This window comes from Calonectris borealis, chromosome 17, assembly GCF_964195595.1.
Source record: "Calonectris borealis chromosome 17, bCalBor7.hap1.2, whole genome shotgun sequence".
NCBI lineage: Eukaryota > Metazoa > Chordata > Aves > Procellariiformes > Procellariidae > Calonectris > Calonectris borealis.
The window spans coordinates 12,469,193-12,479,359 of record NC_134328.1 but is presented as its reverse complement, the minus strand read 5'-3'; positions in this window follow the sequence as shown (position 1 = coordinate 12,479,359).

Below are 10,167 nucleotides of genomic sequence, written 5' to 3'. Positions count from 1 at the left end.
GTAAATTTTCTGTTTTCCGAAAAACCTTGCACAGCTCATTTTGCTGGCTCCGACGGTTCAAAAATCAGGATGTTCTCTGAAAACGAACGAGCCGTTTAAAATGACCCTATGGAGTTTGACTTTCTGAAAGAGGCTTTTTAATACGGCGAACTGAAACGGTGTTTTCCCTGCTGCTCTGTCAGGCCGGTCCGGGTCCCCCCTGCGCGGGGCCGACGTGGCAGGAGGTGGGGCCGGGGCTCCCTGGGGCGCACCCCGTGCCGGGGCCCCCGGGGACCCCCAACGTGGCCCTTGCGAAAACAGCAGCAGCCTCTGCCCGGCACGGGGTCGTCAGGAGGCTCCCTAGCTTAGACTCTCAAAAAAAACCCCAAAACCCCCAAACAACTAGTATTTACACATATGGTAGGAACAGCGACTCTAATCACAACCACATTTTCTGGAAATGTTACCCCGTTTTATCTAACCGCCTGGGCAAACTTGCACAGCGAGAAATAGAAAAAAAGTATTCCTTTGCTATTATAAGACATTTGGGGAGTTTTCTTGAGCAGCCCTTCTGCCTCCGCAGGAGAGACCCGAAACTTGGAATTTAGCAAGGAAATAAGCTCCAGTCATACAAGGACTAACGCACGCGTTTCATTTTTCGTGGTCTGGTGAAATCTGTTTTCATTTTGGCTGCCTGACAGAGGCTTTAAAAATATATGTACGTACTTCATTTCTTCATGCTAATTTTTAATCTACTGTAACAATTTTTTATTCTATGAGAACAGTTTCAGCTAATGACCTTCCAGCCTTCTCTTGGCACTGCTGCTGTGGCTGTAGGTCGGGAGGAATTTCTCCTGCCGTCAGCGGTCTCCCCACGGTCTTTTAGCTCTGGATGCGTGCGCGGAGAAAACCGGTGGGAATCTCTCACACGGTGGGATGGCGAACGTGAACCCAATGGGAAGCCTAACGGGCTGGAAGTTGGTATACGCCAGCAAGTAATGCCTTTTACTTCCTGATTTTTGACACCTTAAAAAGGTTTGAATGTTGGGCAGGCTTAGAATTTAAGCAGAGGGTATAAAAGCATTTGGGACTTGTACACAGAGGGATAAAACTCTGAAAGGAAGGGGTCCAGACCTAACTTGGTGAACAACCACTTCAAAGTGGCTATTAGGAGTAAGCAAAGGGAGTAGAAGGAATGGAAAAAAGGATTAATCAAAGAAAAGGGAATTAGAAGTTAGGAAGTGTAGGCATAAAGGGAAACGTGCCAGAAGCAAAGCCGAGTTAGACCTCGCAAAGGAATTAAAACAAATAGCAAAATGTTCTTCAGGCGTACATACCAGGAGACGAAGGAGAGAAGAGGTAGGGGTGATGAAAGGGGGAGAGGCAGGACACAAATCAATGCATAATATATAGTGGAAATGTACATAGAGGAAATGAATGCATGGAGATAGAAATTATCTCATCCAAGTGGAACAAATAATAAAGATCGTAATGCGACGGTAATTTGGACTAGATGGTCGTTATAGGTCCCTTTCAACTGAAATATTCTAATTTCTGACCCAGTCATCTAACAGCACTGGCCTATCAAGATTGTATCTGGCTGTGTGACAGCATCACTGCGGGAGCAACACAACACAATCTGAGAGCAGGAAAAATCGTTCCAGGATTTGAAAAGAGGAAAAATGATTGAAGTCCGATCCAAATAAAATACAAGACTTTTGGATAAATTTAGTAGGAAAGAATAATACCAGACATGATGGCAGATAGGAACGGGCTAAAATACAACATGCATTTACTGAAGGTGGATAGTGCTAGACTCACCTGATGACTTTGTAAGGTAACTAGTTTTCTAAACAGAGGAAAGCTAGTAGATCTATTCTGTCTGGTAATGAATAAACGTAGGCTGGAAATTAGAAGAAAATGTTTAACCATCAGAGGAATGAGGTCCTGGTATATCTTTCATACAGGCATGGCAAGGGCAAACAAATGCATTACAAGGTAGCACTCGATCCCTTCATAAAAAGGATCATATTTTCCCCTCCTAAGACAGCACATATCCCTGAATATATCTCTCTAAGCGTATACTGTTAATATTTTGGGCTGTTGCTTTTTGATGCTAAAGCTCATTGCCATAGATTTGGAGCCTGTGTCTTCCTTTGCCCTTTTATCTGCTTTTTCAACTCCTGTTCTTTTCTGCTGTTCTTAATGAGCAATGAGATGGCAATGCTGCCTGCACTCGCACATTCCTGCACCCACTGCCTCCCACAGCCAGGGCCCGGTCTAAAATGGTGGGAACTTTCCAGTTACTACCGTGGCATTTGGATCAGGCTTCTGGAGGAAGACAAAAATACTCCATATTTCAGAAGAACATTCTATTTTGAGGTGAATAGCTAAGCTTTTTTTTTTTTTTTTTTTAATGGGAAGATAATCAGAGCCATATTTCAAAAGCCAGCTTTTAAACGGTGCTTGCAAACTCCTTTCTCGCAGTCCAGTCCCTCTATCACCGCTGTTTAGCTACCAGGCGAAGTCAAGGGCAAACAGACCTTACGCTTCGGTGATCAGACGAAGGTCAATCTCCACGACATTTTATCTTGTGTAATTGAGTAGATACACGGAGGAGGTGAAATATTGCAGTCTTTTGAAGCCTGAACAATTGGCTTGTGCCAAAGGTAGGATTAATGGACCATTAAGTGCATTTTGCCCTGGAAAATCCCACCATCCTTTTGCAGCTGGGACACTTGGCTGCCAGAAAAGTTGTTCTGCAGGAAAGTTTCTGAAGAAAAAATCAGCAAAGTGGCTGGGTTAGCTCTGTCATTGCTAGAGGTGCATTTTCTGCATGGGAATTGAGGGGCTCTTGGAAAAATAGACCATATTCTTGCCTTTATCCTATAGCAGAAGATTTTCAGGCTTCAGGGCTGTCAAACTCGCAGTTTCCAGTGTTAATCACTGAACCAGGGTTTGTTTGGCCAGTGAACCGGGAGTTTTCCGAGTTTTGGCAGTGGTGTGATTCTGACAGCCTCTCTGTAGGTGGTGCTGCAAGGCAGCGAGATGTGAGTAAGAATCACCTATGCTATTTTTAAAATTCCGTCCCTTGGTTTCTTACCCAGCTCTTGGTATTCCAACTGTCTCAAAAGACAATCAGACATTGTTGCCTATAATTTCTTTATTTTGATGATCTATAATCTGAATGTACCCACTGGAAATATAAACAGAGGAGAATTGTTATTTTCTTTGTGTTCAAACTGTTGGCATTATGTACTCGTGCTGGAAAACTGCAGTTGAACAAACTGTCTTTTCATATTGATCTAACTTTGCCAGATTTTAACAGCAGATTGTAGAATCTAATGAATTGGAGAAGAACACCTGAAAAAGAATAATAAGTTGGTCATGCAGAGACACTAAGTAATGGATGTTTAAATTATAAAGAGAAAGAAATTATAGAGAGAAAGAAATTCACATCTCTAAGTGGGCTCTGTCCTCTTTTGCTCTGTACTCAAATGTTGCCTTGAGTTCAGCTGCTCTTCTGCACACTGAAAAATGGTAGAATGGATCCTGCAAGTGTGTCTGTACTCCTCCCCTGCTACTGAAATGCAATCAATCCAGATGGAATCAAGTTTTACTTCAAGCTTGGTAGACAGTGAAGACTGCTGCGTCTGCTTGGAGGGGTGCGAGGAATTTTTTAATCAAAATTCAGCTGCAAAAATTTGGTGTTTACAGTATTTACATACATAATTAGACCGGCAGCCTTGTTCAAAGGCAGATGTAAGAGTTACAGTCTATGAGCTCGTACCCCAGTCTTGTGACAGGCTAATAATGCCTATGGTACTTAAACAATGGAACAAGTTTGTCATCTAATATTGTGCAAAATTCCTTTCCTCAGCGGGGCACTATATTAAATCTTCTGTGTCACCATGGTGTAGGGTCACCTCTGCAGCAAAGATAAAATGTTGCTCATTGTAGGCATTTATATCTCTGCTTATCCTAATTACGTCTCCAGTAGTCACATGAAGATATACTGTATTTAAATTGATGTATCAAATGTAAAAATTTGTCACTGGTCTCTTTCTTGTAAGATATATACAAAGATTCTAGCTCAAGATGGGATGCCTAGTTGTCATGGATGTATGGTTTAGCTGAGCAAAATTTTTGGAGCTGGATGTACAGCAGTGGTTAGATGTTCATCCACAGAAATAGCAGTGTGAATTCAAGATGTTTCTGTCCCCTAGCTGGTTGCTGTTGACCATAGCAGTGATGTTACCCTGCAATTTAGCTAGCACAGTACGCTCCGTGAGTGCTTCTCATGTGCTTTAGTGCAAGCCGATCAGGTTAGTTGCTAATATAGCAGCTTTCCTTGCGAGGCCAAGCCACTGCAGCTGACACACGGGAGCGCTGAGGGGAGTTAGCTCGAATCACTCTGCAAACCCACATTCGAGGGTCGAAGAGTACCATGTCTGCAGTAAGAGAGGAGAGAAATGTGTTGTTGGCATACTGTGGCAGAGTCCCACAGTACTTCAAGTACATGCATACATGAAGAGATTGTAATCAAATCAAGTAGACAAGAGAAGTATTATTATTCCTCTTTTAGAGATGAGGAACCAAGCCATGAAGAGATTCAGTGAGCAGTTCCCCTGCAGATATGCATAATGTAAGAGCTGGCAATAAAACACAGGATTCACCATTACTGCCATTTTACAGGTGGAAAAACCAAGTCAGAGAACAATAGTGGCTTGCTCAAGGTCACACAGGGTATTTATAGCAAACCCAGGACCTGAATCTGGAGCTGCTGAGACCTGGTCAGCATTTTTCCCAAGGGAATCACGGGTAAGGAGATTAATGTCAATAGTTTCCCCAAAAGCAGCAGAATTTCAGAAAGAGAAGGAAGACTGTTCCAGAAAAAGATGCCTGTGCTTGTGTTAGAAAAATAAGCTTAGACTCCAGTATCCCCAGCAACTCATACCTATCTTCTTGTTATCCTAATTAGTGGCAATGTTCCACTTCCAGAAGGTTTTATCTCATTAAATTAGGTGGTGTTTTTTCCAACTAATAAAATTAGAGAAGGCAATTCAGAAAGATGTATTACAGTAGATCACAGTCTGACATTCATTCCAGCAATAACAACTGTTATCAAAGAAAGATCTTTTTCATAAATGTAGGAAACAAGTCAGGCTAATAAAGACATGAATAAGTTTTTGCACATTACAATGTAAAAATAATCAATGAAACAGTGAAAAAAAATCTAGTCAGAGAGTCTGCATAATGACTATTATCTTGCACGGAAGTAGTCTGACTCTGCTTTATAATGAATAGCATTTAGCCATAAATCATTCTGAAACGAGGGAAAGAAGGAATGACCCTGCTAATTTCAATGCCATTTGGGAGCAGCAGAGGGCACATCAGAGCAGGTTCCTACTTAACAAATCTTCACTTTTTTGGCCTGGATTTTCCTGTAGAATCAGGAACTGTAAATACTGATTTTCTTAATGAACCGGTGCCAAGTGGCTAGCAAGTGGGTATCCTCTAAAGAAGGAATCATAGATTTCCAGACTGGTTTTCTGTCACTTAAGACTGCTGCTTGCAGCTGATGTATTATGCCAAGATACTGCCATACATGGTGTTTATTGCTATTCTCAGAGGTGCTTAGAAATGGGAAATGCTAGAATCTGAGATAAGTACAAAGATGATGTAAGAGCGCAAGGAAGGAAACTAGACCAAGCAAAAAAAAAGTTTATTAGACCAAGTGGAGCAAGGCGGGGAGGGGGGGGTCAGAGCTGCAGCTGAGAATGGCCATGGGGAGATGATGAAATCCCCTTTCTGCCTTAAATAGCATCACAGTTAAAAAAAAAAAAAAAAAAAAAGCCCAAACCATACATCTGAAATCAAAGCAAAGTCGTTGCAAGGAACAGCAGAACAGCAGCTCCAAGAAAGGAACTGCTCTCATTTCTTTCTCTTTTCTTCCTGTTGCTCAGATAAAAGAATTACAGTGTCTCTAGAAACACTTTTACCACCATCTGTGAACTTCTACTCCACAGAGCAAGGCCTCACGGGAACACGTCTTATTGTCGCCAGTTTATACATGAAGAAACTGAGGCAAGGGAGCATTGATTTGACAATCAGTTTTTCTCCAAGCTATCCTCGTTTGATCCCTCTGAAGACGTGGATGCCCGACCTTGGATGACTCACGCAGCCCAGACTCAACTAGTTTACCTCCCACTGGTGCCCCAGCGGCTGGCTTTAGCCCAGGACCCTTCAGCTGTTGCCTGTGGCTCCAGCTGGTCTGCAGTGAATATCCCCTTCAGTCATCTGTGCCCTGAACTCCCCACTCACCCCCATTGCTGGGAGAGGATCATCCAGAGCACTGTGAACGACGGCAGCAGTGGTCAGAGCGGGCAGGGAGTTATTTTGATCTCCCACCTCAGTGCTGCCATGTATCGGCTGATCTGGGAGGCTCTGCGGTCTCCAGAGTGTATGGCCCCATCCCGGTGCTCTGCTGTCCTTGTTGCATCCCTGCTGGGAAAGATAGTCCAGTGCCCTTTGGCTGTGCTTTGCAGGGGTGGGCACATCCTCCCGTGCGTGGAGTACATCCACCGTTGATCACAGAGGGTTCAGGATCCTTGGAGCCCTGAGCTGAGTTGCAGGAAAAAAAGACCCATGTCCGAATTGTTGTACCTGAAGGAGGGATGGATCCAGCCTGGCCAGTCCAGGCTGGCTGGTTATCCTGACACAGCCACCCCGTTTTCCTTGCATGGGAATGTCTGCGCTGGCTTCTGTCCACTGCGTCCCTCTTAAAATCTGTAGAAGAGGCCATCAGAAGCACTCAGCCAGCAGGAAACACTGAGCACAAGGGCCACAGTGGGATTTAGGGTGCCTGAATCTGGGTTATTCTTGGTGCTTCAATGTCCCAGCTAACAGCAGTGGCTTTCTCCACCATTGCAAACGAGAGCACGTTAGAGATCGGGAGGTGTCCAGTAGCAGGGGGCCTAGGTAATGGTCCAAATGCTGACCTGCTTTCCCTGCAGCGTAGCTGTGGAAGATGGTGGGCTGGGAGAAGTTAATGGGACATAATTTGGCTCCGCATGTTTTCTTGAGGTATTCTGTCTAAGTAGGCTCAGCAGCTTTGCCTCCCCCCATCTCGGTTTCCTGACCAAAGATGAGGTGCGAGGAACTGAACCGCATTCCCTGGGAAGAGCTGATAGAGCCTCCCCCGCTTCTCCCCCTCCTCTGGTGCTTCAAACCAAAACAGCTGCAAACTTCTTGTGGCTGGAGATGTGCTGAGTGGCCTGGCAGGAGTTCAGGGAGAGGTAAAGGAATCCCACCCACCAGTAGCAAGGGCTCTGCGCCACCAACAGCCCTTGCGTGCCCTAAATCCTGCCTTCCTGGTAATTGCTATCTCCATAAATACCAGTCGGCCGGCAAGAGAAGGGACTTGCATCACTGGACTGCGTTGTATCGCGTGAAATATGAGGTGACACACAATACACTGGCATTAGGCAAAGGACTTGTCTGCTGATGTGGTGACACGCTTGAGGCAAAACTGGAAAATCTGATCCCTTCCTGCCCGCGGTCTCCCAGGCGCTGTGGTAAGGCACGCTTGACTTGCTTTGCTCGGGGATGTCGAGGGAAATGGGAAAATGAAACACGCGGGCCAGCACCATCTGCAGTTCGTGAACTCAGACGTGTCAGGTTGGCAAGTGCCCGCAAGGCCGTTTGGTTTGCTGAGCTTGGGTCCTACAGCTGGATTATCTGGGCTGAGCACAGCCCAGCCAGGTTTGTCCCTGCTGAAGCTCAAGGGAGGTGAAGAACGCTGAGCTGCTTTTGGCAGTGTTATATCAGAGACGACTTTGGCCAACAGCTCAAAATGTCTCCCTGCTGCACAGATTGCCCGTTACCCCGTCCTCCTCCCCACAGGACCAGCCGCCTGCTTTCCTGTTGAATCGAAGAACGACAGAGCAGCATTTGTGTTTGATTCTCCTACACGTGCGGTCCAAGGGCGACAGAGACCTGCGAACGCCTTTCTGTGCTCCCTGCATTTGCTTCTCCACTTTTCTCTCCCTCATTTCTGTTTCTGGATAACTTTTCTCTTTTTTTAAGCAAGATGGCAGCTGCATTACAGAGATCAAAGCCCTGAACAAAGAAAATTTGCCCTCTCCTGCAGCTCTGTTGTTAGTTTCTTTTTGTTTTCATGGCCCCAGCTCCAGAATGATGCTGTCTGTAGAGCGACCATGAAACCGTATCACTGGGGTGAGTGCTAATAGTTGTAGACCCAGAATTGCATGGCTAATCCGCACATGGTCTGACAGCAGAGCAAGCGCACGGGGGTGGCAGCAGGCACAAACAGCTGGTGGGTGAGAGGAGGGATCTCCCTCCTGCTGGGGACTCTGTTATGAACCCCACCTCGGTGAGATGCCTCCTGTACCTCAGAGCAGTCTTGCAAATATCTGCCTCCCTCCAAGTGCCACTCCTGAAAGCATCTCTGTTCTTAACTTAATGAAGAGTTAGGCGATTTTCTTTGGGTTCCCACGTGGACTTTGTAAAACCAATTTCCAGAACAGCCCAAGAAAGCCACACAACCAATACTAATTTGTGTCAGTTCCAGCACAGCGCTCGCACAGGGAAATGAGAATCTCCAACGTGTCTGCGACGCTCGCTTGGGTGGATGTGTACATACACACTCATCCAGAGGGGTTTCTGGTTGTTTATGTAGCACAAGTGTCTTGAAACAGATCTGTTTGCTCTGAAGAGCGAAGGATTAATGAATAACGTGCAATTAAAGCCTGCACAGGAGGTAGCATGTAAGAATAGCTCCAGCTCTGCTCCCTTTCCAGAGCTTGTTTCATCTGCACGTTAAGTGTGCTTGTTTAAACTAATACCTCTCTTTCGATTGCGTGGGGCAGATTTTTCAGCAGGGCTTTAGAAAGGCAACTACAGAACAACGCTCCTCGTAACGCGCGTGCCAGCTGCTCTCAGGGCGGCTCGACAGGCGCGCGCCGGGCAGGCAGCAGCGCTGGTAACCGAAGGGCGCGGGGTTGATGCTTGCAGCCAGCCCCTGCTCAGGGGAAAAGATTAGTCTTGGGGGGGGGTTGCCTGGGCCTCCGGAGATGCAAATCCAACACGCTGCCCGACGATCTGTGCTGACACACATTTCCTGCGTGACCTCCAGCGAGCTGCGTGGGACTCCGACAGACAAACCATGCCAAATCTTCCCGGGGAGGCGAAGGTATAAGCCTCTGTTTTCATAATGGACGGGGAGAGAGGCACAAATGTCTGCCAGGTCCTCGGCCTCTGCAATTCCCAGTCTGCTGTATTACCTTACGCTGGTGATTTAATTTACGGCAATGAACTGTGAACTGCAGTGGCTGCGAGCTGTGATTTCTGCGATAGCTGCTGGGCTGTGACAGCAGCTTCCAGTGGAGGAGCAGTGGTCGGCTCTGGTGCCACCTCCTCGACCGCCGCAGCTGAGCCTGGCAGATCCTTTCCCACCCAGCGGGACCCCTCTGCTGTCTACCCAGGCCCCCGGCAAGAAAGGCTGCGTTCCCACACTGGTTTTGGGCTCCTTTGAACACGATTCAGTCATCCTGGGTTCGGGAGTTCAGGCTCACGCTGGTACTATTGTGAGAGGGAAGGAAGAAGCAGGGATAATCTTATGGGAGAACAATAAACTCCGTGCTGCTGCAGAGAGGAGCAAACCCCAGGGAGTTTGGAGCCAGGTTTTCCAGCTCAGCTCATTGCCCAAATGGTGAACCCATGGACATGAACTTTGTTTCCTTTTCGCAGGTGGGAAAACCCTGGCACAGGGAGGCTGAGTGATCGTGAGCGATGGAGAGGCAAACCTTTGGCTGAGGCAGTGATACAAATAACGTCTCGAGTCTGAGCCCTCACCAGCAGATCAAGACCTCCATATGACGAGAAGAATGTGCTGCAGTATTCAGTGCACATATTGTTCTCCCTCAAAGGAGCAGAAGTGTGCACATCATTAAAAGGAAATATTTTATGCTGATCATTCCCACATGCCTGCTCTGTATCTATATGGTTCTTAAGCAGCACCCATTCTGCACATAATGTCATGCATTTACATCTCACAAGGAAGATCAGACCTCCTCAGGCTAAGGAATTGTGTTCTGGGCCCCTGATAAAACCATTTTATGGAGATGAATAACTTGTGTGGTTTCATGCTTCCTTTCCCTGAAATGC